Genomic DNA, 26,351 nt, shown 5'->3' with positions numbered 1-26,351 from the left:
CTTGGATGGCACGGTGTCAGGTTTCCCTTCAACGTAAAGACCTTTCCTGTCAGGTGGTGGTAGCAGACATTCTGAGGGCGGTTTGTGGGATCTATACCACCGAAAGGGCCTCTATGGATTCGTCCATTTGGCAGCGTTTGTGGCGAAATCTCAAGGTCCACCCGCCTTGAACCGCTCCATGGGCGCCCTTGTCTTGGTAAGGGGAATTCCGAATCTGTTTTTACCTTTCCCCCTTAGATTTTGAACTGTTTTTTTTTTCCTTTTCATGGAAGGCTACCACACTTTAGCAGACGAGTACCTTCCTCTGCGTATAGGTAGGGTAGTGTAGGGTAGTTAGGTTATGGTAATGGTTTTGCACGGTTTTTGGTACTGTTTGGGTTAGGGTGGGTTTTGTGTGTGATTTTGTAATATGGACAATTGAACATTCTGCTTTTGGGTGGGGGGTAAAACACTAAGGGTGTCTTATGGACGGAGGGATGGACTCCTTGAGGGTGGTGGGTTTGAACAAAATGGTTTTCATGTGGGTGGTGGGTTTATGGACAAGAATTTTCATGCGAGTGGTGGGTTTTGTGTGTTTTGAACTGAGAAATGGACTCCTTGCGGGTGGTGGGTTTATGGACTTGATTTCATGTGGGTGGTGGGTTATGGGTGATGGGTTTATGGACAAGAATTTTCATGTGGGTGGTGGGTTTATGTGGTTTGAACAGAAAAATGAACTCCTTTTGGGTGGTGGGTTATGGACTTGTTTTCAGGTGGGTGGTGGGTTGTGTGGTTTTGAACTGAGAAATGGACTCCATGTGGGTGGTGGGTTATGGTGATGGACAGAGAAATGGACTCCAAGTGGGTGGTGGGTTTTACTAGGTTTATTATTATGTCTATTATTATTATTATGTTTTGGTATGTGGTTATGTTTAGCTGGCTGTGGACTTGAGGTCAATTGGGTCCTGTCCCCCCCTTGTCCCCTTGTTATGTAGACCCCCTTAGAGAAATTTTCAGCCTTTCTCCTCCCCTCCCCAGTGCTCCATGATGTAATGGAGCCCCCCGCCTTTTAAATTTCTCCCCTTATGATTTAGTCCCCCCCCCCTTTATGTTAATCCCTCTCCCTGTTATTTCCCAGTTATTTAATTTTGGTATGGGTTTACTCCCCTAATAGTGCGCCTTCCAGAGTTTATTTCAGTATTTATGTTTAATTTTTGGGTATTTATGTTTCATTTGGTATTATGTTTGAGTTGGTTGCTATTGTTATTTTGTTATTTATTTTGTTATTCTGTTTAATTTTGGAAGCATTTTACAAAACTAAATAAAATATCTACAGTCTCCCCCTGGTACATTAAGCTGTCACTGGGGAGAGGGGGTAACAAGCTCCTCTCCCGATAGAACACTCTGCCGTTGGGGAAAGGAGACTGAGCTCTCTATTCCCTGCCCATTAATGATCCACCGCTGGGGAGAGGTGGTAGCAAGCTCTTCTTCTATACATACTTTCATCCTCTGTGGAGGGAGAACGACTGTCTCCGCCCCCAATACAGTGTCCTGCTGCTGGGGAAAGGAGACTGGGCTCTCTATTCCCTGCTGGACACTCTGCCGCTGGGGAATGGAGACTGGGCTCCCAATTCCCGGCACATCACTCGGCCGCTGGGGAATGGAGACTGGGCTCCCAATTCCCGGCACATCACTCGGCTGCTGGGGAATGGAGACTGGGCTCCCAATTCCCAAAAAATCCCGCTGCTGCTGGGGTGCGAGACTGACGGTCTCTGTTCCCTGCAGGACACTCAGTCGCTGGGGGGGAAGGACGGCACCTTCAGCTCCCTGGAGTGTACACTGCCGCTGGGGAGGAAGGACGGCACCTTCAGCTCCCTGGGATACACACTGCCGCTGGGGAGGACGGATGACACCTTCAGCTCCCTGGGGTACACACTGCCGCTGGGGAGGAAGGATGGCACCTTCTGCTCCCTGGGACACACTGCCGCTGGGGAGGAAGGAGTCTAGATGGCTTCCGAGATCTGACGAGATCAGGCATTTTCAGACTGGTATGGCCGTAAGTGAAATTAAGAGAATGCGATCTCGCTAATGTTGGTAGAATATCAAACACTGGTTGCGACAAAAGACAAGACGCTTCTGGATAGGGAAAAAAGTGGTCTGATTATGACATCATAATGCAAAAAAGAAATAAACAAAAGCTTACGGCACCTGAGGTTCCTAGTTGGTCTCCCATACAAGTACTAACCAGGCCCGAGTCTGGATGGCTTTCGAGATCAGGCATTTTCAGACTGGTATGGCCGTAAGTGAAATTAAGAGAATGCGATCTCGCTAATGTTGGTAGAATATCAAACACTGGTTGCGACAAAAGACAAGACGCTTCTGGATAGGGAAAAAAGTAGTCTGATTATGACATCATAATGCAAAAAAGAAATAAACAAAAGCTTACGGCACCTTAGGTTCCTAGCTGGTCTCCCATACAAGTACTAACCAGGCCCGAGTCTGGATGGCTTCTGAGATCTGACGAGATCAGGCATTTTCAGACTGGTATGGCCGTAAGTGAAATTAAGAGAATGCGATCTCGCTAATGTTGGTAGAATATCAAACACTGGTTGCGACAAAAGACAAGACGCTTCTGGATAGGGAAAAAAGTGGTCTAATTATGACATCATAATGCAAAAAAATAAATAAACAAAAGCTTACGGCACCTGAGGTTCCTAGTTGGTCTCCCATACAAGTACTAACCAGGCCCGAGTCTGGATGGCTTCCAAGATCTGACAAGATCAAGCATTTTCAGACTGGTATGTCCGTAAGTGAAATTAAGAGAATGCGATCTCGCTAATGTTGGTAGAATATCAAACACTGGTTGCGACAAAAGACAAGACGCTTCTGGATAGGGAAAAAAGTGGTCTGATTATGACATCATAATGCAAAAAAGAAATGAACAAAAGCTTACGGCACCTGAGGTTCCTAGTTGGTCTCCCATACAAGTACTAACCAGGCCCGAGTCTGGATGGCTTTCGAGATCAGGCATTTTCAGACTGGTATGGCCGTAAGTGAAATTAAGAGAATGCGATCTCGCTAATGTTGGTAGAATATCAAACACTGGTTGCGACAAAAGACAAGACGCTTCTGGATAGGGAAAAAAGTAGTCTGATTATGACATCATAATGCAAAAAAGAAATAAACAAAAGCTTACGGCACCTTAGGTTCCTAGCTGGTCTCCCATACAAGTACTAACCAGGCCCGAGTCTGGATGGCTTCTGAGATCTGACGAGATCAGGCATTTTCAGACTGGTATGGCCGTAAGTGAAATTAAGAGAATGCGATCTCGCTAATGTTGGTAGAATATCAAACACTGGTTGCGACAAAAGACAAGACGCTTCTGGATAGGGAAAAAAGTGGTCTAATTATGACATCATAATGCAAAAAAATAAATAAACAAAAGCTTACGGCACCTGAGGTTCCTAGTTGGTCTCCCATACAAGTACTAACCAGGCCCGAGTCTGGATGGCTTTCGAGATCAGGCATTTTCAGACTGGTATGGCCGTAAGTGAAATTAAGATAATGCGATCTCGCTAATGTTGGTAGAATATCAAACACTGGTTGCGACAAAAGACAAGACGCTTCTGGATAGGGAAAAAAGTGGTCTGATTATGACATCATAATGCAGAAAAGAAATAAACAAAAGCTTACGGCACCTGAAGTGCCTAGTAGGTCACCCATACAAGTACTAACCAGGCCCGAATCTGGATGGCTTCGATATCTGACGAGATCAGGAATTTTCAGACTGGTATGGCCGTAAGTGAAATTAAGAGAATGCGATTTCGCTAATGTTGGTAGAATATCAAACTCTGTTGCGACAAAAGACAAGACGCTTCTGGATAGGGAAAAAAGTGGTCTGATTATGACATTATAATGCAAAAAATAAATAAACAAAAGCTTACGGCACCTGAGGTTCCTAGTTGGTCTCCCATACAAGTACTAACCAGGCCCGAGTCTGGATGGCTTTCGAGATCAGGCATTTTCAGACTGGTATGGCCGTAAGTGAAATTAAGAGAATGCGATCTCGCTAATGTTGGTAGAATATCAAACACTGGTTGCGACAAAAGACAAGACGCTTCTGGATAGGGAAAAAAGTAGTCTGATTATGACATCATAATGCAAAAAAGAAATAAACAAAAGCTTACGGCACCTTAGGTTCCTAGCTGGTCTCCCATACAAGTACTAACCAGGCCCGAGTCTGGATGGCTTCTGAGATCTGACGAGATCAGGCATTTTCAGACTGGTATGGCCGTAAGTGAAATTAAGAGAATGCGATCTCGCTAATGTTGGTAGAATATCAAACACTGGTTGCGACAAAAGACAAGACGCTTCTGGATAGGGAAAAAAGTGGTCTAATTATGACATCATAATGCAAAAAAATAAATAAACAAAAGCTTACGGCACCTGAGGTTCCTAGTTGGTCTCCCATACAAGTACTAACCAGGCCCGAGTCTGGATGGCTTCCAAGATCTGACAAGATCAAGCATTTTCAGACTGGTATGTCCGTAAGTGAAATTAAGAGAATGCGATCTCGCTAATGTTGGTAGAATATCAAACACTGGTTGCGACAAAAGACAAGACGCTTCTGGATAGGGAAAAAAGTGGTCTGATTATGACATCATAATGCAAAAAAGAAATGAACAAAAGCTTACGGCACCTGAGGTTCCTAGTTGGTCTCCCATACAAGTACTAACCAGGCCCGAGTCTGGATGGCTTTCGAGATCAGGCATTTTCAGACTGGTATGGCCGTAAGTGAAATTAAGAGAATGCGATCTCGCTAATGTTGGTAGAATATCAAACACTGGTTGCGACAAAAGACAAGACGCTTCTGGATAGGGAAAAAAGTAGTCTGATTATGACATCATAATGCAAAAAAGAAATAAACAAAAGCTTACGGCACCTTAGGTTCCTAGCTGGTCTCCCATACAAGTACTAACCAGGCCCGAGTCTGGATGGCTTCTGAGATCTGACGAGATCAGGCATTTTCAGACTGGTATGGCCGTAAGTGAAATTAAGAGAATGCGATCTCGCTAATGTTGGTAGAATATCAAACACTGGTTGCGACAAAAGACAAGACGCTTCTGGATAGGGAAAAAAGTGGTCTAATTATGACATCATAATGCAAAAAAATAAATAAACAAAAGCTTACGGCACCTGAGGTTCCTAGTTGGTCTCCCATACAAGTACTAACCAGGCCCGAGTCTGGATGGCTTTCGAGATCAGGCATTTTCAGACTGGTATGGCCGTAAGTGAAATTAAGATAATGCGATCTCGCTAATGTTGGTAGAATATCAAACACTGGTTGCGACAAAAGACAAGACGCTTCTGGATAGGGAAAAAAGTGGTCTGATTATGACATCATAATGCAGAAAAGAAATAAACAAAAGCTTACGGCACCTGAAGTGCCTAGTAGGTCACCCATACAAGTACTAACCAGGCCCGAATCTGGATGGCTTCGATATCTGACGAGATCAGGAATTTTCAGACTGGTATGGCCGTAAGTGAAATTAAGAGAATGCGATTTCGCTAATGTTGGTAGAATATCAAACTCTGTTGCGACAAAAGACAAGACGCTTCTGGATAGGGAAAAAAGTGGTCTGATTATGACATTATAATGCAAAAAATAAATAAACAAAAGCTTACGGCACCTGAAGTGCCTAGTAGGTCACCCATACAAGTACTAACCAGGCCCGAGTATGGATGGCCTACGAGATCTGACGAGATCAGGCATTTTCAGACTGGTATGGCCGTAAGTGAAATTAAGAGAATGCAATCTCGCTAATGTTGGTAGAATATCAAACACTGGTTGCAACAAAAGACAAGACACTTCTGGATAGGGAAAAAAGTGGTCTGATTATGACATCTGTAGCGGAACCCTATTGTGGCTGTCCTCCCTGTATTATGGATTGCCCTCATCTACCCTGTTAGTCTGGGGGGCAAAGGGGAGAAGTGTGGCGAAACCGACCTCGCCACGTGTCCTTGGAGGGGGCTGCTTGCCCGCCTCTTGCCTTTGGACTATGCCCCTGCAGGTTAAACTGTTTATTTTCCCTGCAGAAAGGCTTCTTCGTGTGATCTGAGGGCCATTCATCTAATAATGTGCAGTCAGATCAAAGCTATCTGGGGATATGTAGAAATGTGTGTTTTATGTACTAAATGTATCAGTATGTAATTTTATGTCTTTTACTGTCTTTTTGTCTGCCATGTGGGTAATGGAGTTTGGCTCTGTCTTTGGAAATAATTAGATTCCTTCTCCAATTATCTCCAGGGCAGAAGGGAGGAAGCCAGGATGCATTGTGGGGATGGTTTTACTTTTACTGTTTGAGCCAGATTAAAATACAATCAGCCAGGGGGAACAAAAGATACTTTTACTAACTTTTGAACCCCTGGTCTGATTCATGCCATTTTTTTATATGTTATTCCCCTGAATGGATTGATTGTGAATATGTATTTTTATGCAAATGTGATGAATATTATAGAAGTTATGAATATGGTGTAAAAGTTATGTTTGAAACTGTACAATAATGGGATTATGTGTCACACTTAGGGGAGGGGATGTGTGGGTTGTACCCAAGATACCATTGGTTGTTTTATGCCTCCCCCTGGGTGCGGCTTGTCTGTGTACAGTTGTAATAAAAGGGAGGCTGGATGTACCAGCCAGCAGTTCTGTTCCTGAAACTGTGTGTCGTCCAGTTATTGGGATTGCTGTGGGGATATCGCTGTGTTACTTTGCCTGCTGGAAACTCTGCCTATGGATCTACTATTGCCTTGTTCCTGAGCCTTCCTGGGATCGTCAGTGGAGAATAGCTGTGGGATATCAGCTCTCCGCTACAACATCATAATGCAAAAAAGAAATAATCAAAAGCTTAAGGCACCTGAGGTTCCTAGTTGGTCTCCCATACAGGTACTAACCAGGCCCGAGTCTGGATGGCTTCCGAAATCTGATGAGATCAGGCATTTTCAGACTGGTATGGCCATAAGTGAAATTAAGCGAATGCGAACTCGCTAATGTTGGTAGAATATCAAACACTGGTTGCGACAAAAGACAAGACGCTTCTGGACAGGGAAAAAAGTGGTCAGATTATGACATCATAATGCAAAAAAATAAATAAACAAAAGCTTACGGCACCTGAGGTTCCTAGTTGGTCTCCCATACAAGTCATAACCAGGCCCAAGTCTGGACGGCTTCCGAGATCTGATGAGATCAGGCATTTTCAGACTGGTATGGCCACAAGTAAAATTAAGCGAATGCGATCAAGCTAATGTTGGTAGAATATCAAACACTGGTTGCGACAAAAGACAATACGCTTCTGGATAGGGAAAAAAGTGGTCTGATTATGACATCATAATGCAAAAAAGAAATAATCAAAAGCTTACGGCACCTGAGGTCCCTAGTTGGTCTCCCATACAGGTACTAACCAGGCCCGAGTCTGGAAGGCTTCCGAGATCTGACGAGATCAGGCATTTTCAGACTGCTATGGCCGTAAATGAAGTTAAGAAAATGCGATCTCGCTAATGTTGGTAGAATATCAAACACTGGTTGCGACAAAAGACAAGACGCTTCTGGATAGGGAAAAAAGTGGTCTGATTATGACATCATAATGCAAAAAAGAAATAAACAAAAGCTTACGGCACCTGAGGTTCCTAGTTGGTCTCCCATACAAGTACTAACCAGGCCCGAGTATGGATGGCTTCCGAGATCTGACGAAATCAGGCATTTTCAGACTGGTATGGCCGTAAGTGAAATTAAGAGAATGCAATCTCGCTAATGTTGGTAGAATATCAAACACTGGTTGCAACAAAAGACAAGACGCTTCTGGATAGGGAAAAAAGTGGTCTGATTATGACATCATAATGCAAAAAAGAAATAAACAAAAGCTTACGGCACCTGAGGTTCCTAGTTGGTCTCCCATACAAGTACTAACCAGGCCCGAGTCTGGATGGCTTCCGAAATCTGATGAGATCAGGCATTTTCAGACTAGTATGGCCATAAGTAAAAATAAGTGAATGCGAACTCGCTAATGTTGGTAGAATATCAAACACTGGTTGCGACAAAAGACAAGACGCTTCTGGATAGGGAAAAAAGTGGTCAGATTATGACATCATAATGTGGTGGAATCTCGGTAAAAATAAATTTAGTAGGCCGAGATTACCACGTGGCATGTGTACGTGCATATGCTGACGTATCGATCAGTTGGTTGCACGAGGCAAGATACGATCAGTAGTGTACGGAGCATGTGCAAGAATACAGGATGTAGTATTCCCCCTCCTCCATTGTGCTGGACAAGCCATGCGGTCAAACAGGAAGTTAATTCTTATTTGTGTTGATTGGTTAAGAGAATGTGCGGGTGGAGCTTAATATGGGAGGAGTTATGTGCCTATATAAGGAGCCTGCACTATTGTCCGGGGCTCAGAACTTGCTGTATTTTGGTGACGTTAGTCCCTCTGAGTCCCGATCGGTGATCCAATAAAGAATCTCTTCCTTCCTGAAGAAACCTGTGTCCATCTCTCTGTGCTTGGCTTCCGTCAGTTTCTCCGGTATCATTTGGTGCATTGGCCGGGAAGCTCATCGTTCAACGGTAGCTGAGAGGCAGAGGCGTGAGACGGTCTATCTTTGCCCACGTTCTCTACGGCTGCACCCCTGAACTTCTGCGTGGACCTCCCTTCGTCTCGGCGCCACTGGTCTGTTGTCCAGGAGATCATCGGCCTCTACGTGAGAAGTGCTGGGGTGTCCCCGTCGATGAGTGACAACTCAGGTTCAGGAACGAGGAGGTAAGACAACTGCTGTTTTAGACGGCAGGACCCACTAGGGGTATACCGATTGTGCGGTAGGCCCAAAGGGGTTTTGAATCTGTGTATCTGCCCCCTCTGTCGGAGGGAAGGAGCGAAGGCGCACCGCTCGATCGAACGCTCTTTAGTCAGACCGTTTGATTTTGTTAGTCAGGCGGGGCTCTGGTGTAAATAGCCCTAGCCGGACACCGGTGTCTTGTCTAGACTAGCGTTCTAGGGTGTATATTTTGTTCGCTAGGTCGGAGGGACCGGGAGACTAAGCGGCGTCTGTGTAAATTCGGTTCACTAGATCTCATCCTATCTGGGCTAAGTGGGAAGGCGTGTAAATTTGGAACCCACTAGACTTTTGATAGTGCGACTAAGAGGCGTCTGTGTAAATTCGGTCCTCTAGCTCGCTATATATGTGGTGATTGGGCAGTGTGGCTAACCAAAACGTATGTAGATTGTTTTTAGGTAGTCCATTCAAGGTACTGGCCAATAGTTTAGTTGGGAATTGTAAATGTGTTAACGATTGTTTAGTAAAGTGTATATCTTGTTAGATAGCGCGAGCTCAGCCGTCTAGCGAGAGTGTTAATAGTGTGTTGCTGTATTATAGTGCACGGTACCATAACCCTGTATATTTACTGACACTGTATATAAGTACTAATCATTGTCGTCCATTGCAAGTTTAACACCATAACCACTAATAATTGTATTGTGACCTTAACTTGTGCTTTGACCTATGCTAACCGTATTGTAACCGCTATTTGTAAAAGACGATGTTACTGGGGTGTGTTATAGACGGGTAATTCGTATATAGGGAATTATAGCGTGGGTGACTGTATAGTTACGCCAAAGGGCATAATATTGATTATATAGTGACTGGTGTAACAGCTGTGTGTGTACGGGAATTCCCTGAGTGTTTATTGTTATTGTGTACGTTTCACTTGGTAACCGTACCACGTGGTGCTGTTGCCAGAGGAAACGGGTGTGACTGTTGAATAGTACGCGTGTATAGTATTTGTTGTCGACGACGTTCCATTGTTAAGTATGGGTGCGTCGCAGTCAACGATTCCGGATCCCTTAGGTTGTATGGTGAAGAATTTTAAAAAGGGATTTAAAACTTGTGATTTTGGGGTTAAAATGTCTCCTGTACGTTTGGTCACTTTGTGTACTAGGGAGTGGCCTACTTTGGTTGCGGCATGGCCGCCACGTGGCAGTTTGGATCCAACTCTGGTACAGCGCTTACACGTGGCTGTATCAGGTAGGCCTGAACTTTACGGCCAGTTTCCTTATATTGATTGTTGGAGACAGGCAGTAAATGACTCGCCAAAATGGCTCCGGACATGCCACGAGGAGCAGTGTCGCCTCATGGTAGCTAGGACTTGTTCGTCCACTAGGACTGGTGTTAGGCCCATTTTGGACACGCCCCCTGAGTCCGAGATCCCTTTGCCGCCCCCTTACTTTCCGTTAAGAGGAAGTGACGCAAAAGCAGGAAGTCCTGCAACCCTCCCCTCATTACCCCCATCCACTTCCGCTTCCTCCTCCAGTACAGGATCCACCCCCCCTCGTACTAAATCTCCCCTTCCGGAATCAGAACCAACCCCCATTAAAAACGAATATCCTGATTTGGCGCCACTTCAGACTTCCGGTCAAGCTTCATCTAGCTCGGCTCGAAGTGTTTTATTTACCACCTTTTCCCAAAACCAAGCTCCCACATCCCCATACCCTATTTCTCCCCGACTGGAACCTATGACTGACGCCCCTCCACGTAGCCCCATACAGACCCGACAGTTGACCGGTGCCCAACAATTAAAACACTATCAGATGCCTCTTCGTCTGAATCCTGGGTCAGCCTATATCGATGCCGCAGGCCAAATGGCACATGCTGACCCAGTCTTTGTATATGTCCCATTCACGACAACCGATCTTTTAAATTGGAAGACCCACAATTCCTCGTATACTGAGAAACCACAAGCTATGACTGATCTGTTCACCTCAATAGTACAGACACATAACCCGACATGGGCTGATTGTCAGCAGTTATTAATGACTTTATTTAACAATGAGGAAAGGACGAGAATAAATCAAGCAGCCATTAAAGCACTAGAGGATAAAGCCCGTACTTTAAACCAAGCCAATCCATCAGCATGGGCCGCAACACACTATCCCAACACCGATCCCGATTGGAACGTAAATGGTGCTGATATGGTTCAACTCAGAGCCTATAGAGACGCTATAATTGCTGGCATGAAAGCCGGAGGAAAGAAAGCTATTAACATGTCGAAGACAGTTGAGGTGATTCAGAAAAGCGATGAAGCGCCCAGTGTCTTTTATGACCGATTATTGGAGGCATACCGCTTGTATACCCCCTTTAATCCGGAAGACGCAGATAATTCCCGAATGGTGAACTCCGCCTTTGTCAGCCAAGCTTACGGAGATATTAAGCGCAAGCTACAAAAGTTAGAAGGGTTCGCAGGTATGTCAATCACCCAACTAATGGAGGTAGCGAATAAGGTTTATATGAATAGGGAAACAGAAAGTAAGAAAGAGGAAGAGCGCAAGATGCGTAAAAAGGCTGATATGCTAGCGGTAGCGATCGCAGGCGTAGATAGACGGGGCCCAGATAGAGGCGATAGTAGATGGAATGAGGAACCTCTAAGTAGAAATCAGTGCGCATACTGCAGGGAAGAAGGGCATTGGAGAAATGAGTGTCCTCGAAGAGAACAGTGTGAGAAAGACAGACCTAGGATAGGTTATGGAAACTCTAGAGGCAGAGCGAGAGGTAGAGGAGGCCCCGGAGGGAGTAATGGTTATAGAGGGAGTAATGGGAACAGAGGAAGTGTTAGGGAAGACAGGTATATTCCAGCAGCGCAAAGGTCCCGCGATAGAGAAGGTAGGGACTTTGTAGGATTGGCTGACACGGTCATGGAGGACTATTGATACCGACCGGGCTCCATCCCCCTTGGTCGAGCGGAGCCTATGGTCGATGTATCAATAGGGGGGAAAAGGAGTGCGTTCATGATCGACACTGGTGCTGAACATTCAGTGGTGACTAATCTAGTTGCTCCTCCATCTGGAAGGACTATTACTGTGATAGGAGCAACTGGAAGAAGTGCTGAAAAACCGGTTCTTAAAAGTCGACTCTGTACATTGGGAGGCCACGTAGTAAAACATCAATTCCTTTATATGCCTGAATGTCCAGTCCAATTGCTGGGACGTGATATGCTATCAAAATTACAAGCGCAGATTACGTTCCTACCAAATGGAACAACATCCTTAAAGTTTAATGGACCTTCAGGTATCATGACATTATCCGTACCAAAGGAAGAAGAGTGGCGACTTTATACAGCGTTGACTAGCCAAAACCCTAGGAGTGATGAGACATTATTTAACATACCAGGAGTTTGGGCAGAGAACAACCCACCAGGACTGGCCCGCAATATTCCACCTATAAAAATTGAACTAAAACATGGGGTTTATCCAGTGAGCCTAAGACAATACCACATCCCGCAGAAGGCTAAGAAGAACATCCAATCCTATCTGGATAAGTTCATACGGTATGGTATCCTAAAATTCTGTACTTCCCCCTGGAACACCCCATTGCTGCCTGTTCAAAAGCCCGGTACAGATGAGTATCGACCTGTGCAGGACTTGAGAGCAGTCAATGATGCGGTTGTTAGTATACATCCAGTTGTACCCAATCCATATAACCTGCTTGCTTTAATTCCGGGCGGGGCTACCTACTTTACAGTCTTAGACCTCAAAGATGCCTTCTTTTGCCTCCGAATTGCCGCAGAAAGTCAATGTATTTTCGCTTTCCAATGGGAGAACGCTGTAACGGGCTCAAAACGCCAAATGACTTGGACAAGACTGCCCCAAGGGTTTAAAAATTCACCTACCCTATTTGGTTCAGCCCTAAGTCAAGATCTACTGGATTTCGAGTCCATCCCAGGAGAGTGTGTATTGTTACAATATGTAGATGACTTGTTGATAGCAGCAGTTACAAAAGAAATCTGTCAACAAGCAACGCACGATCTACTACACATTCTCTGGAAGGCAGGATACAAGGTGTCTAGAAAGAAGGCTCAGTTGTGTTTGCCAACTGTCAAATATCTGGGATTTCATATCTCTGAAGGTCAAAGAATTATGGGGCCAGAGAGAAAAGAAGCTGTCTGCCAAATACCAATACCCAAGAATAGAAGACAAGTGCGAGAATTCTTGGGGGCAGCAGGCTTCTGTAGGATATGGATTCCCAGCTATGCGATACTGGCAAAACCTCTGTACGCAGCTATCAAAGGTACAGAGCACAACCCCTTCTTATGGACCCAAGAACAGCAAACGGCATTTGAAGATGTGAAGAAGGCTTTGATGAGTGCCCCAGCATTAGGTCTACCTGATCAGACACGACCATTCTACTTATATGTACACGAGCAAAGAAGAATGGCTGTGGGATCATGGCAAAGACCTGTTGCCTACATGTCTAAGCAATTGGATGCAGTGGCCAGCGGACTTCCACCTTGTCTAAGAGCCGTAGCTGCAGCCGCCCTGCTAGTAGCTGAAGCCGATAAACTCACTCTGGGTCAAGAACTTTATGTACGAGTCCCACACGCAGTACAGACGTTGTTGGATTACAAAGGAAATCATTGGTTTAGTAACAGCCGTATGACCAAGTATCAAGCAATGTTGTGTGAAAACCCAAGAGTGCATTTAGAGACTGTAAACACCTTAAATCCAGCTACCCTTTTGCCACAACCTACTGAAAGTCAACATGATTGTTTGGAAGTAATGGATGAAGTATTCTCAAGTAGACCAGATCTTCGTGATTTTCCCATCCAGAACCCCGATGTTCAATATTACACCGACGGCAGTAGTTATGTGAAAGAAGGGATCCGCTATGCAGGATATGCAGTAACAACAATAGACAAGGTGATAGAAGCTCGGCCACTGGCGAAAGGAACATCAGCACAAAAGGCAGAATTAATAGCACTAACACGAGCGTTACAATTGGCTGAAGGTTTAAGAGTGAATATCTATACGGACTCTAAATATGCGTTTTTAACCACTCATGCCCACGGAGCTTTGTATAAAGAAAGAGGACTACTGAATTCAGAAGGCAAAGAAATCAAATACGCAGCTGAAATCCTACAACTATTGGAAGCAGTGTGGGAGCCGAAAGAAGTCGGTATCATACATTGTCGAGCGCATCTGAGAGGAGATGGTGATGTAACCAAGGGAAATCGGATGGCAGATAGTGCAGCTAAGCGTGCTGCTGAATCAGGAAGACAGGAGTATGTGGGGCATATAGCTGCTCTTATACCAACTCCACTGTCCCAATGGACTCCAGTTTATACAGCTCAAGAAGAGGAGTGGTTAAAGACTGAACCAGGAAAGTATTTGGAGAACAAGTGGTATCAGCTAGAAGATGGAAGAATAGTCATACCAGCATCACTAGCGGTAGAAATTGTCCAAAATTATCATAACGGGACACATTCTGGGAGAGACAGTACTGAAGAATCTCTTAGAAAACATTTCTACATACCAAGATTGTCCAACTTGACTCAGGCCATTGTACGAAGATGTGTAACGTGTGCTAAAAATAATGCAAGACAAGGACCAGTAAAGCCACCAGGAGTCCAGTTTATGGGGGGACTCCCCATGTCCGATCTACAAATAGACTTTACAGTGATGCCTAAATCGGGTGGACATCGTTACCTGTTGGTAATTGTGTGCACCTATTCAGGCTGGGTAGAAGCATGTCCTACTCGTACAGAGAAAGCAGGAGAAGTTGTAAGATTCCTGCTACGAGAAATAATACCCCGATATGGACTACCCTGTTCTATAGGATCGGACAATGGTCCAGCTTTTGTTCATCAATGCCTACAACAACTGACTCATATGCTTGGTATAAAGTGGAGGCTTCATACTGCATATAGACCCCAGAGTTCTGGTAAGGTAGAGAGAATGAATAGAACTATTAAGAACCAGTTGGCTAAAATGTGTCAGGAAACCCAACTTAAGTGGAACGTTCTCTTACCCATAGCTCTATTGCGAATCCGCAGTACCCCTACCAGAAGGATGGGCCTCTCTCCTTTTGAAATTATGTATGGGCGACCACCTCCCGTACTTGGTAACTTAAGGGGGGATTTGAGTCAGTTGGGAGAAGGAATTACCCGGCAGCAGGTTGTAGAGTTGGGTAAGACTATGGAGGAGGTACAGAAATGGGTACAAGATAGATTACCTGTGAATATTTATCCCCCTGTTCATAGTTATCATCCAGGAGATCAAGTGTGGATTAAAGAGTGGAATAATGTACCGTTAGGGCCCAAGTGGAGAGGTCCTTATGTTGTTCTTTTGTCTACCCCTACAGCGATAAAAGTAGCCGAAGTGACTCCGTGGATACATCACTCCAGGGTTAAACCAGCAGCAGTCGATTCTTGGCAAGTTACAGCAGATCCAGAGAATCCCTGCAAGATCCGGTTAAAACGCACTACTCAGTCGGAGTAACGAGGAACTTTTGTGGATTACAAATTTTATTGTTACAGGGATTTGGTGCGTGAGTGAGAAGGCCATAATAAAGCCTGTCCGCTTACCAACACATAGTATATAAGCCAGGAAAGTCTCGAAGGGACACCTGTGAAGACGAGCAGAACTCCATTCCCTGCAGCCCTCACATCCTGGAAGCTGAGGCGCCTTCGCACGGACGAAGACTGAGGATGACGGCGAAAGATGTGCTTTTGATAGTGTTTATTTATATGTGTTTTTATATTCAGGAAGGTAGAGGTACCGACACTCCTAGCTGTGAGGTATGCATTAAGACTACGAGAACAGGTAACCATATTTCCCAAACCCTAATTTGGCATTCACAATACGAGTGTAAAGGAGATGTATCGAGATGTAGATACTTAAATATAGACTATAGTGTGTGCCATTTAGGAGTAGGAGAACCTAAGTGCTTCAGTCCAGAGTATCAACCTCGTACAATTTGGTTGACTCTCAGGAATGGAGATCCTCAGGGGACCCTAATTAATAAGACGGTGTTAGAATCCGTACATTCTTCGGGTGTTCTGCTATTTGATGCGTGTAAAGCGATATCGAGTGGTAGAAAGCCGTGGAATGTATGTGGGGATCTTAGATGGGAGAGGACGTATGGGTCTAATGATAAATATATTTGTCCCAGTAGTAAAAATAAATATGTAAGTCCTAGATGCCCAAATAAAGACTATAACTTTTGCCCATATTGGTCTTGTGTGGGGTGGGCGACTTGGGGACAGACAGTAGACAAAGACATGATAGTGACTAAGTTGCCGACTAGCCCATATTGTAAGTCTATGGAATGTAATCCCATCCATATACTTATAAATAACCCCGATAAGTTCTTAGACAAATATGGCAATTTATTTGGGTTTCAGATATACGGGACGGGTTTAGATCCCGGGACATTATTGTTTATAGGGATAGAGACTGATACGGTATCCTCCCAAACTCATCAAGTATACCATTCCTTTTATGAAGAGATGAGTATAGATAATAAGATCCCCCATAATGCTAAAAACCTGTTCATTGATTTAGCCGAAAGTATTGCCGGTAGTCTTAATGTTACCAACTGCTATGTGTGTGGAGGTACTAACATGGGAGACCAATGGCCTTGGGAAGCAAAGGAGGTAATGTCCGGTTCTGAGGCAGTTGACCAATTAATATCTACACAAGCCGATTATCATATGAGTGTTAGAGGTAAATCTGAGTGGAGATTAAAGACCTCCATCATAGGTTATGTTTGCATAGCAAGGAAAGGAATAATGTATAATACTTCTGTAGGAGAATTAACTTGTCTAGGGCAAAAAGCTTATGATGATGATACAAAGAATACAACCTGGTGGTCGGCTTCAAATGTCTCAGAACCATCTAACCCGTTTGCTAGATACGCCAATTTAAAGGATGTGTGGTTTGATTTATCCATCACATCTACCTGGAGAGCCCCAGTAAATTTGTACTGGATCTGTGGTAAGAAAGCCTATTCGGAGTTGCCACAGGACTGGGAAGGGGCATGTGTGTTGGGTATGCTCAAACCATCCTTCTTCTTGTTACCGATTGAAACAGGTGAGACTTTAGGTGTTAAAGTGTATGATGTGAATCATAGGAAGAAAAGGGGACCCATAGAGATAGGCACCTGGGAAGATAATGAATGGCCTCCCCAGCGTATCATAGATTATTATGGGCCAGCCACGTGGGCTGAGGATGGTACCTTTGGTTATAGAACCCCTATTTATATGCTCAACCGTATTATAAGATTACAGGCGGTGGTTGAGATTATCACCAACGAAACATCACAAGCGCTCAATCTTCTAGCAAAGCATAACACCAGGATGAGGACAGCAGTCTACCAAAATAGATTAGCCTTGGATTACCTTTTGGCAGTAGAGGGAGGTGTATGTGGGAAGTTTAACCTGAGCAATTGCTGTCTTCAAATAGATGACGAAGGGCAAGCAATAGCTGAGCTTACTAGCCATATGGTTAAACTAGCGCATGTGCCTACTCAGGTATGGAAAGGGTATAATCCAAGTAGTTGGTTTGGTAGCTGGTATGAGTGGTTTGGAGGGCTTAAGGCAGTGGTAGGTGGAGTCCTACTGATTTTAATGTTGTGTCTACTCCTGCCATGTCTTATACCCTTAGTAGTTAGGTCTGTGCAAAGCCTGATAGAAAATATAGCAGAGAGGAAGGCTGCTGCACAGATAATGGCGATTTATAAGTATAAGGCTTTAGATCAGGGAGAACCAATGCAGGAAGATGAGTGTTGAAGATTCACATCATAAGATAAGTCTGGTCTGGTTCATGGTAACTTGCGGTGTATGCAAACCAAGGTTAAGTGATGCCTCAAGTAATTGTGAAATATCAAGAGGCATCAAAGGGGGGAATGTGGTGGAATCTCGGTAAAAATAAATTTAGTAGGCCGAGATTACCACGTGGCATGTGTACGTGCATATGCTGACGTATCGATCAGTTGGTTGCACGAGGCAAGATACGATCAGTAGTGTACGGAGCATGTGCAAGAATACAGGATGTAGTATTCCCCCTCCTCCATTGTGCTGGACAAGCCATGCGGTCAAACAGGAAGTTAATTCTTATTTGTGTTGATTGGTTAAGAGAATGTGCGGGTGGAGCTTAATATGGGAGGAGTTATGTGCCTATATAAGGAGCCTGCACTATTGTCCGGGGCTCAGAACTTGCTGTATTTTGGTGACGTTAGTCCCTCTGAGTCCCGATCGGTGATCCAATAAAGAATCTCTTCCTTCCTGAAGAAACCTGTGTCCATCTCTCTGTGCTTGGCTTCCGTCAGTTTCTCCGGTATCAATAATGCAAAAAAATAAATAAACAAAAGCTTACGGCACCTGAGGTTCCTAGTTGGTCTCCCATACATGTCCTAACCAGGCCCGAGTCTGGACGGCTTCCGAGATCTGACGAGATCAGGCATTTTCAAGTAAGTGAAATTAAGAGAATGTGATCTCGCTAATGTTGGTAGAAAATCAAACACTGGTTGCAACAAAAGACAAGACGCTTCTGGATAGAGAAAAAAATGGTCTGATTATGACATCATATTGCAAAAAAGAAATAAACAAAAGCTTACGGCACCTGTGGTTCCTAGTTGGTCTCCCATACAAGTACTAACCAGGCCCGAGTCTGGATGGCTTCCAAGATTTGATTAAATCAGGCATTTTAAGACTGGTATGGCCATAAGTGAAATTAAGAGAATGCGATCTCGCTAATGTTGGTAGAATATCAAACTCTGGTTGCGACAAAAGACTAGACGCTTCTGGAAAGGAAAAAAGTGGTCTGATTATGACATCATAATGCAAAAAAGAAATAAACAAAAGCTTACGGCACCTGAGGTTCCTAGTTGGTCTCCCATACAAGTACTAACCAGGCCCAAGTCTGGATGGCTTCCGAGATCTGACAAGATCAGGCATTTTCAAACTGGTAAGGCCCTGGGGAGATAGCGCAGCTAAGCGGACAAGGGCACATGTAGGAGTGTGGGGATAGATGCATGGGATTGGTTGTGAAGAATCTGTGGGTGTGATTATGTTCTGGGTAAGACAGTGTGGGGGAGGTCTCACCTCAGTGCCACTTGGGATTCAGGCCAGCTTCCTGTCTCCTGCTCCTGTTTGCCTGGGCCTGCAGATTGACACAGCTTGATGGTTGAGGCTTCTAGCTTCCCTCAGGGCTGCTGCAGCGTGGATGGTGGCCGGCACCTGTGGGAACAATTGGCAAGCATTAATGAGGTATGGCTACCGGTGTGGGCCCCCCCCGCGGCCTACCTCCCCCTGGAGCACCCCCTGTGGTCTCCCCTGCTGCCTCCCATGCGGTCCCTGCCCCTGCCCCTGCTCTCCCCTGATCCCTCTCCTCAGGCCCGGTTGATGAGGTGGTGCCCGGGCCCGAGGCATCGACAGGACCGCATGTCTGGGGGCTCCAGACACGCTGCCTACCAACAGGGGCCTGGATTTGAGGCTTTCTGCGGCCGCGCGCGTGGCACAGCCTTCTGCCACGAGGCCTGCCACTGCTGCGCGGCCTGCAGCCTCCTTTGCCGCCCGGCCTGGCACTCCCAGGCCGGGGATGCGGCCTCCTACCCCCGCGCGGCCTGCTGTGTGCACGGCCGCGCGGGCTCTCACGGCAAGGCCGGGGATGCGGCCTGCTACTGCCGCGAGTCCACCTGGAGGGTCTGCCGCGCGGCACACACTTGGGCCCCCTACCACGCCATCCGCCCCGGCCGCCAGCGCTGGATTGCGGGCCAGGGGCGGTGGGCGGCAGATTCATCTCTCCGGGCGGCGGGCGGCCGCCCGGCACCAGTCCAGGTCCCCCCCGCGGCCGGCGGGGGGTTGGAGCGGTGATTAGGCCCCCGCGGGCCGCGCGGGGTACCTTGGTACCGCCGTATGGGATTGGGGGGGGTCTCTTTGCCCGTCGGGAGCCTCCTCTGCCGGTGAGGAAGGCTCCCAGGGCTGTCTCCCCCTTTTTTCTTCTGCCAGGGGTCCCAGTTTCCCCCTTTTTGGGCCCCCGAGTCCCCCCTATTCTCCCCCCTTTTTCTGCCTCCTTCCCCCCTCCTTCTTCTAGTGGGCCTGCCCTCTCCCCTCCTTTTTCCCTCTCCTATGTTTTCTTTTCCCCTCCCCTGGGGCTACATTCCCTTTCTGTCTACCCCTCTATGTTCTTTCCCCCCCCCTATCTAGCCTGGTCCCCCCCTCTATCTAGCCTGGTCCCCCTCCCCCCCTCTAGCTAGCCTCCCCCCCCCCCTCTATCTAGCCTGGGCCCCTCTCCCCACCCTGCAGGTCACTTACCTCGGCCATCTCCTCTGGGGCGTGGGCTCTCCTCTTCTCCACTGCTCTCTCCTCTGGACTCTGCTGCAGTTCGCGGACCGTCCAGCAGGTGGCGCCTGGATCACAGCTGTTGTCTTCTATGGTTGCTGGTGCTGCTGTTTCTTTGCCTTGTCCTTCTGCGTCTGGTGAGTACTTTTCCCCCCTCTTTTGGCGCTTTGCGTGCATGCGTTGTTCCTTCTTTGTTCAGTCTAATCCTCCTAGCACGGTAAATTAAAAAAAAAAAAAAAAATTAAATACAAATAAATAAATAATAATAATAATAATAATAAAAAAAAAAATAAAAAAAAAAAATAATAATTAATGAATAAAAATACCAAAAAAAAAAAAAAAATCAGAAATAATAAGTAATTTGCAGTACAAAAAATGAATTGTGTCCATTACCGCATGGAATGAGTTAAACGACAGCCATATAACAGAACATACAACCGTGATTTAACTGTCAAGTACACGGTGGTGAATAATCAAGCAAAAAAATAAATGAATAAATAAATAAAAAAAAAAAAACAGACGACCATGAAAAAAAAATAAGACATTAATTACCAAACAGAAAATATATATATATATATATATGAACGGAGAATGTCTGGGTACAAGGACAGCGCTTTCCCCCCTTCGTTTTCAGTATGTCTCATTCGTTTAGGTACACATTCCTGCAGCGTCTGGCGCAGCGGATAACGCCGGCGGTGCCTCCCAGGTTCGCATGACGCTGGGTGTTGCTGAGCTAATATGGCCCGCTTGGCTTGCGCGCACTACTAGGGAGCATATGGGGGAAGGGGCTTTTTTACGAGTGTGTTCCATCCTGCCACGGGGGTCCCTTGGCTAAGAGGGACATTAGGGGTGTGGTCGGTTACACCCCAGGGTGCATATTCGAATGCACCCTGTGCTCTGGATAGCGTGGTCGGGGAAAGGGCTCCCCGAGACTGCGCTGCGTGGTTCTGCGGTCAGGACACTTTCGGGACGCATGTAGTCCCTAGGAGGAGCTGGGTTGGTGGAGGTACATTTTTGCACTTTCGTTGGCGGTGCAACCCTTCTTGGCCTGGGGCCGGGTGGGCTTCGGCCTGTGTTTTTTTCGTCCTCTCTGCAATCTGTCGGGAGGGGGACGTGGGTGCTCTCGGAGCTGGACCCTTAGTCCATGCGAGAGCTCCTTCGGGTGGTGTGGGTCCACTTTACCAAGAGCGCTCGACTAGCTTACTTCCTAATAGTTTAAGGTGCCCCTGGAGTCCGCTCTGCGGGTCCCCCCTTTGGGATGTGGTGCCCATGGAGGAGCGGGGTTGATATCCCCTGATTCCTTATTTACTCGATTGTCGTATCCTCCCTGGGGCCTTGCTGCCGAAGGCGGCGGTGGACTCGGTCTTCCGGCTGCTGCCGGTACGCCCGTCGAGTTTGATCCGGGCTGTGTTTCTGACGGTCAGGTTAGTTGGCTATATGCCTCCATGTAAGTTGCTCCCGGTGTGGCTTATGTGTGGGGCCGTCAGTGTCGCATGTGCGCACTCTGCTGCTGCAGTGTTTTTCTTGGTATAGTGTTTTGGAGTTCCGTGGGTCGGGGTGTGCTCTTGTCTCCTGGTCAGTGGGATCAATTCCACTAAGGGGACGTCGGTCCCCCTGGCTGCGGTTTGGGGCGTCAGGCAGGAGGCGTCGGTGGTTTGGAGGGGCGTTGTGGGTTTCGGCTGCGCTACCTGTGGGCTCTCCTGGGTACGCTGGGCGTTGCCTATTGGGGTTGCCCTTGGGACTGTATGGGGTTCCTGCTGGGCCTCCTTTAACGCTGGCTTGTGCAATCTGGCCCCCTGTGTCCTGTCCCCTGGCTTCCAACTGTTTTGCCGCCGCAGCAGGTTTTTGGGGTTTTGGGCCATTTGGGCTCTCGGTGGTGTGCTGCCTCTTGCCCAATACGCTGGCTCTGGCGGACTCTGGTGTTCTTGGAGGTCCCCCTTTTCTGGTAGCATGGCAGGCATGGGGTACCCGGCTCATGAACGAGTGGGTAGGTTTTTTCCTTGGGGACCATCATGGGGGGTGCTGGCTGTCTTTATCGTGTGTCGGTAACCACTTCCCCGGTGGTGCTCTGGTACTCTGGTTGCGGCTCCTGGCTCGGAGTGGCTTGGGCTAGGGGCGGCTCTTCCGGGGTTTTTTGCCGGTTATTACCATTGTGTTAGCCGATGCTCTGCCTTGTTCATTATAGGGCGCGGTGTCGATTTATAAGGCGGTGGAGGGGTGGTCGCTTGGTCCACCGGTCTGATGAGACTGGTCCGTGGGTTGATCTCTGCGGCGGCGTGGTGGCCCGCTCCAGTAAGGTGGGAGTGATTGGGACGTATGAGAATGTTTCTTTGTGGGCAGGCACTTGTTCTGGTGATTTATTCACTTTGATCTTGTGCGTGCAATCTTGTATCAGCGCATTATCTTTTCTTTTGCGGTATTACACTATGTAATTTTTTTTTTTCTGTTCCTGTTTTAGATTATGTACAGCCGTATCTCATTCCCCTCTGTGTCTATGTATATGTTGTAAAAGGTCAGGAACTGGGCCACGACCTTGAGAGGCTGTTGTAACTACACCAGATAAGTGTGGGTATATCTAGATGCCATTGTCACTAATTTGGAGGTATCATATGTAGATATACTGTTTGTATTTTGTCCTAGCAAGCTGTAATGGGTTTCCAGGATGGTCTGTAATATACCGTTCCGATCGGGGGCGGTGCAGGGTTCCGTCATTTGCCTGTTTTCGTTGGGAGTACTGTTCCGTCCCTGGGATTGTTCGGCCTCCTCCCCGGTTTGTTTCTCGGAGATGGGTTTTTCACCCCCGCGTCCATCTAGTTGGGGTGTTCCTCTTGGGGGCTCGACTTCCTGGATAAGGATGGTGGGGAATTCAAAGGGCATTTATTTTGGTTGGGGGCGGCTACAGACACCGCCAGGCTGGGCGTGCCTGCGCCGATGGTTCAGAGGGCTCGAATGGCGGAGGTTCGGTGGTCTGGCTCCGGCTACGTGAAGGGAGTGTGGCTCCTCCTCATACGGGGTCAGCTGCCCCGCCTCATGGGGTACCAGGGGTTTTGTCCTCCCTGGGTGGAATGACGTGGGTCGGTGGTGGGTTAGGACTTGGATGCTCTTCGATCGGGACATGTTACGCATTCTGTTTCTTCCCTGAGGTTCCCAGGGGCTAGGCTGCGCCTATCGCCCTTTCCTGTTGGCAGTGCACTCCGCAATGTGAGTGCCCTGGTGCGCTGCCGTCGGTCATCAGAATAGATGGGTTTCTAGGTTTGTCATGGCCATAACAAAAATGACTAAACGTATGATGGACAAAATGAATAACTAAAACATGAACACTTCCAGTTCGCATTTTGGGTTTGGCCAAAGGTGGCCTGGGTATCTCGAAGGGAGGGGTGTGCTTGCTGGAGGTCGGACTTGACCTCTGTTACTCTAGCGCTGCGTGAAGTGGTGGAACAGGCCATGGCTGGTTGTGGTGGGGTCCCCCGCTGATTTAGGCGTAAAACAGCGGGGTTGTGGCGGGGGTATGTCCTTGCCAATTGAGTTTGAGGTTACGTTTAAGTAGATGGAATGAGATGAACAAGTCTTTTAAGGTCTCAAACCTCCCCTGCTCTAAAGGTTTAACTTTAGGTTGCCTGAGGTCTCGTGCCCATCGAGCGTGGATAAGGTCGGCTGATGGCAGGCATTGGAAGGATTTTTATGACGAGGGGGGAGGTGAGAGGGAGTGGTGATTAGGAACCACTCCATGTTTTTATTGGCAAGGACGGTTGGGTCACTGTATAACACTATGGGTGGAGTTATATATGTATATATGTTAATTTATGCTTATTTATGTCTAATGTTTTGGTTACAGAAAAGAAGAGATTTAATAAATAAAGTTATGGATGTGTTATGCAGTAATTTAGTTGTGATAATAAATGCTGTGGCCTGTTTCATCCATACTAAGTGGTCTGTCGTTATTGGGGGGTTTAATGGGGTTTAGATTTTGTTCTAGGCTGCATCGCGATTCCCCACTACGTACATACAAGGCCCTGGGGAGATAGCGCAGCTAAGCGGACAAGGGCACATGTAGGAGTGTGGGGATAGATGCATGGGATTGGTTGTGAAGAATCTGTGGGTGTGATTATGTTCTGGGTAAGACAGTGTGGGGGAGGTCTCACCTCAGTGCCACTTGGGATTCGGGCCAGCAAACAGCTTCCCTCCCGCCAACCCTATACTATATTTTGTCGCAGCTAGCCGGGGGTATGTCCTTGCCAATTGAGTTTGAGGTTACGTTTAAGTAGATGGAATGAGATGAACAAGTCTTTTAAGGTCTCAAACCTCCCCTGCTCTAAAGGTTTAACTTTAGGTTGCCTGAGGTCTCGTGCCCATCGAGCGTGGATAAGGTCGGCTGATGGCAGGCATTGGAAGGATTTTTATGACGAGGGGGGAGGTGAGAGGGAGTGGTGATTAGGAACCACTCCATGTTTTTATTGGCAAGGACGGTTGGGTCACTGTATAACACTATGGGTGGAGTTATATATGTATATATGTTAATTTATGCTTATTTATGTCTAATGTTTTGGTTACAGAAAAGAAGAGATTTAATAAATAAAGTTATGGATGTGTTATGCAGTAATTTAGTTGTGATAATAAATGCTGTGGCCTGTTTCATCCATACTAAGTGGTCTGTCGTTATTGGGGGGTTTAATGGGGTTTAGATTTTGTTCTAGGCTGCATCGCGATTCCCCACTACGTACATACATGGCTGTAAGTGAAATTAAGAGAATGCGATCTCGCTAATGTTGGTAGAATATCAAACTCTGGTTGCGACAAAACGCTTCTGGATAGGGAAAAAAGTGGTCTGATTATGACATCATAATACAAAAAAGAAATAAACAACAGCTTACGGCACCTGAGGTTCCTAGTTGGTCTCCCATACAAGTACTAGCCAGGCCCGAGTCTGAATGGCTTCTGCAATCTGACGATATCAGGCATTTTCAGACTGGTATGGCCATAAATGAAATTAAGAGAATGCGATCTCGCTAATGTTGGTAGAATATCAAACACTGGTTGCGACAAAAGACAAGACGCTTCTGGATAGGGAAAAAAGTGGTCTGATTATGACATCATAATGCAAAAAAGAAATAAACAAAAGCGTATGGCACCTGAGGTTCCTAGTTGGTCTCCCATACAAGTACTAACCAGTCCTGAGTCTGGATGGCTTCCGAGATCTGACGAGATCAGGCATTTTCAGACTGGTATGGCCGTAAGTGATATTTAGAGAATGCGATCTCGCTAATGTTGGTAGAACATCAAACTCTGGTTGCGACAAAAGACTAGACGCTTCTTGTAACGGATCGCCTGGCACCCCGACTGGGTACCTCCGTTGAAGGATGCTCCTAGCGCTCCTGAGGACTTCAAGCACTGCAGCAGACACCACAACCACCGACTCTGAGAAGCATAGAAATCCTCTCTAGCATATGAATGCTGTATACAGCCGAATAGGAAAAACCATACGATAGGTTTACACTCCTAGCAGTCAAACTGGAACAGCATACAACAAATCCTCCCCCAATAATGAGACGACACTCCACTTTGAGGGTTAAGCAGGAACTCTGGACTGGCTCATCCAGCCTGGCTTTTATTACACTTGTACACTTACAGGCTACACCCAGGGGGAGGCATAAAATAACCAATCACATACATGGTTCCACCCACACATCCCCTCCCATCAGATAACAGTAAACCCAATTATACGGCACACATACAGTTTAAAATATACTTTTTACACAATATTTATAACTTCAAAACCATACATCACATTCACACAAAATTACATATCCACAATCAATCCATTCAGGGGAACAACATATTAAAACAAAAGCTTACGGCACCTGAGGTTCCTAATTGGTCTCCCATACAAGTACTAACCAGCCCCGAGTCTGGATGGTTTCCGAGATCTGACGAGATCAGGCATTTTCAGACTGGTATGGCCGTAAATGAAATTAAGAGAATGCGATCTCGCTAATGTTGGTAGAATATCAAACACTGATTGCGACAAAAGACAAGACGCTTCTGGATAGGGAAAAAAGTGGTCTGATTATGACATCATAATGCAAAAAAGAAATAAACAAAAGCTTACGGCACCTGAGGTTCCTAGTTGGTCTCTGTAACGGATCGCCTGGCACCCCGACTTGGTACCTCCGTTAATGGATGCTCCTAGTGCTTCCTGAGGACTCCAAGCACTCT

At 46.5% G+C, this 26,351-nt stretch overlaps 12 pseudogenes; all 12 read right to left on the bottom strand.

Moving 5' to 3' along the window:
• Positions 1-2,418: 2,418 nt before the first annotated feature.
• Positions 2,419-2,537, bottom strand: LOC134579623 (5S ribosomal RNA; annotated as a pseudogene).
• Positions 2,538-2,672: 135 nt separating this feature from the next.
• Positions 2,673-2,791, bottom strand: LOC134580125 (5S ribosomal RNA; annotated as a pseudogene).
• Positions 2,792-3,168: 377 nt separating this feature from the next.
• LOC134579622 (5S ribosomal RNA) lies at positions 3,169-3,287 on the bottom strand (annotated as a pseudogene).
• Positions 3,288-4,159: 872 nt separating this feature from the next.
• LOC134579621 (5S ribosomal RNA) lies at positions 4,160-4,278 on the bottom strand (annotated as a pseudogene).
• A 135-nt stretch (positions 4,279-4,413) lies between these two features.
• On the bottom strand, positions 4,414-4,532 carry LOC134580124 (5S ribosomal RNA; annotated as a pseudogene).
• A 377-nt stretch (positions 4,533-4,909) lies between these two features.
• On the bottom strand, positions 4,910-5,028 carry LOC134579619 (5S ribosomal RNA; annotated as a pseudogene).
• A 629-nt stretch (positions 5,029-5,657) lies between these two features.
• LOC134580173 (5S ribosomal RNA) lies at positions 5,658-5,776 on the bottom strand (annotated as a pseudogene).
• A 1,105-nt stretch (positions 5,777-6,881) lies between these two features.
• Positions 6,882-7,000, bottom strand: LOC134579791 (5S ribosomal RNA; annotated as a pseudogene).
• A 641-nt stretch (positions 7,001-7,641) lies between these two features.
• LOC134579738 (5S ribosomal RNA) lies at positions 7,642-7,760 on the bottom strand (annotated as a pseudogene).
• Positions 7,761-7,894: 134 nt separating this feature from the next.
• Positions 7,895-8,013, bottom strand: LOC134579733 (5S ribosomal RNA; annotated as a pseudogene).
• Positions 8,014-18,405: 10,392 nt separating this feature from the next.
• LOC134580149 (5S ribosomal RNA) lies at positions 18,406-18,524 on the bottom strand (annotated as a pseudogene).
• Positions 18,525-25,984: 7,460 nt separating this feature from the next.
• Positions 25,985-26,103, bottom strand: LOC134579834 (5S ribosomal RNA; annotated as a pseudogene).
• Between the last annotated feature and the right edge of the window lie 248 nt (positions 26,104-26,351).

This window comes from Pelobates fuscus, chromosome 12 (genome assembly GCF_036172605.1).
Source record: "Pelobates fuscus isolate aPelFus1 chromosome 12, aPelFus1.pri, whole genome shotgun sequence".
Classification (NCBI taxonomy): domain Eukaryota; kingdom Metazoa; phylum Chordata; class Amphibia; order Anura; family Pelobatidae; genus Pelobates; species Pelobates fuscus.
This window is presented reverse-complemented; position numbering and strand designations above follow the sequence as displayed.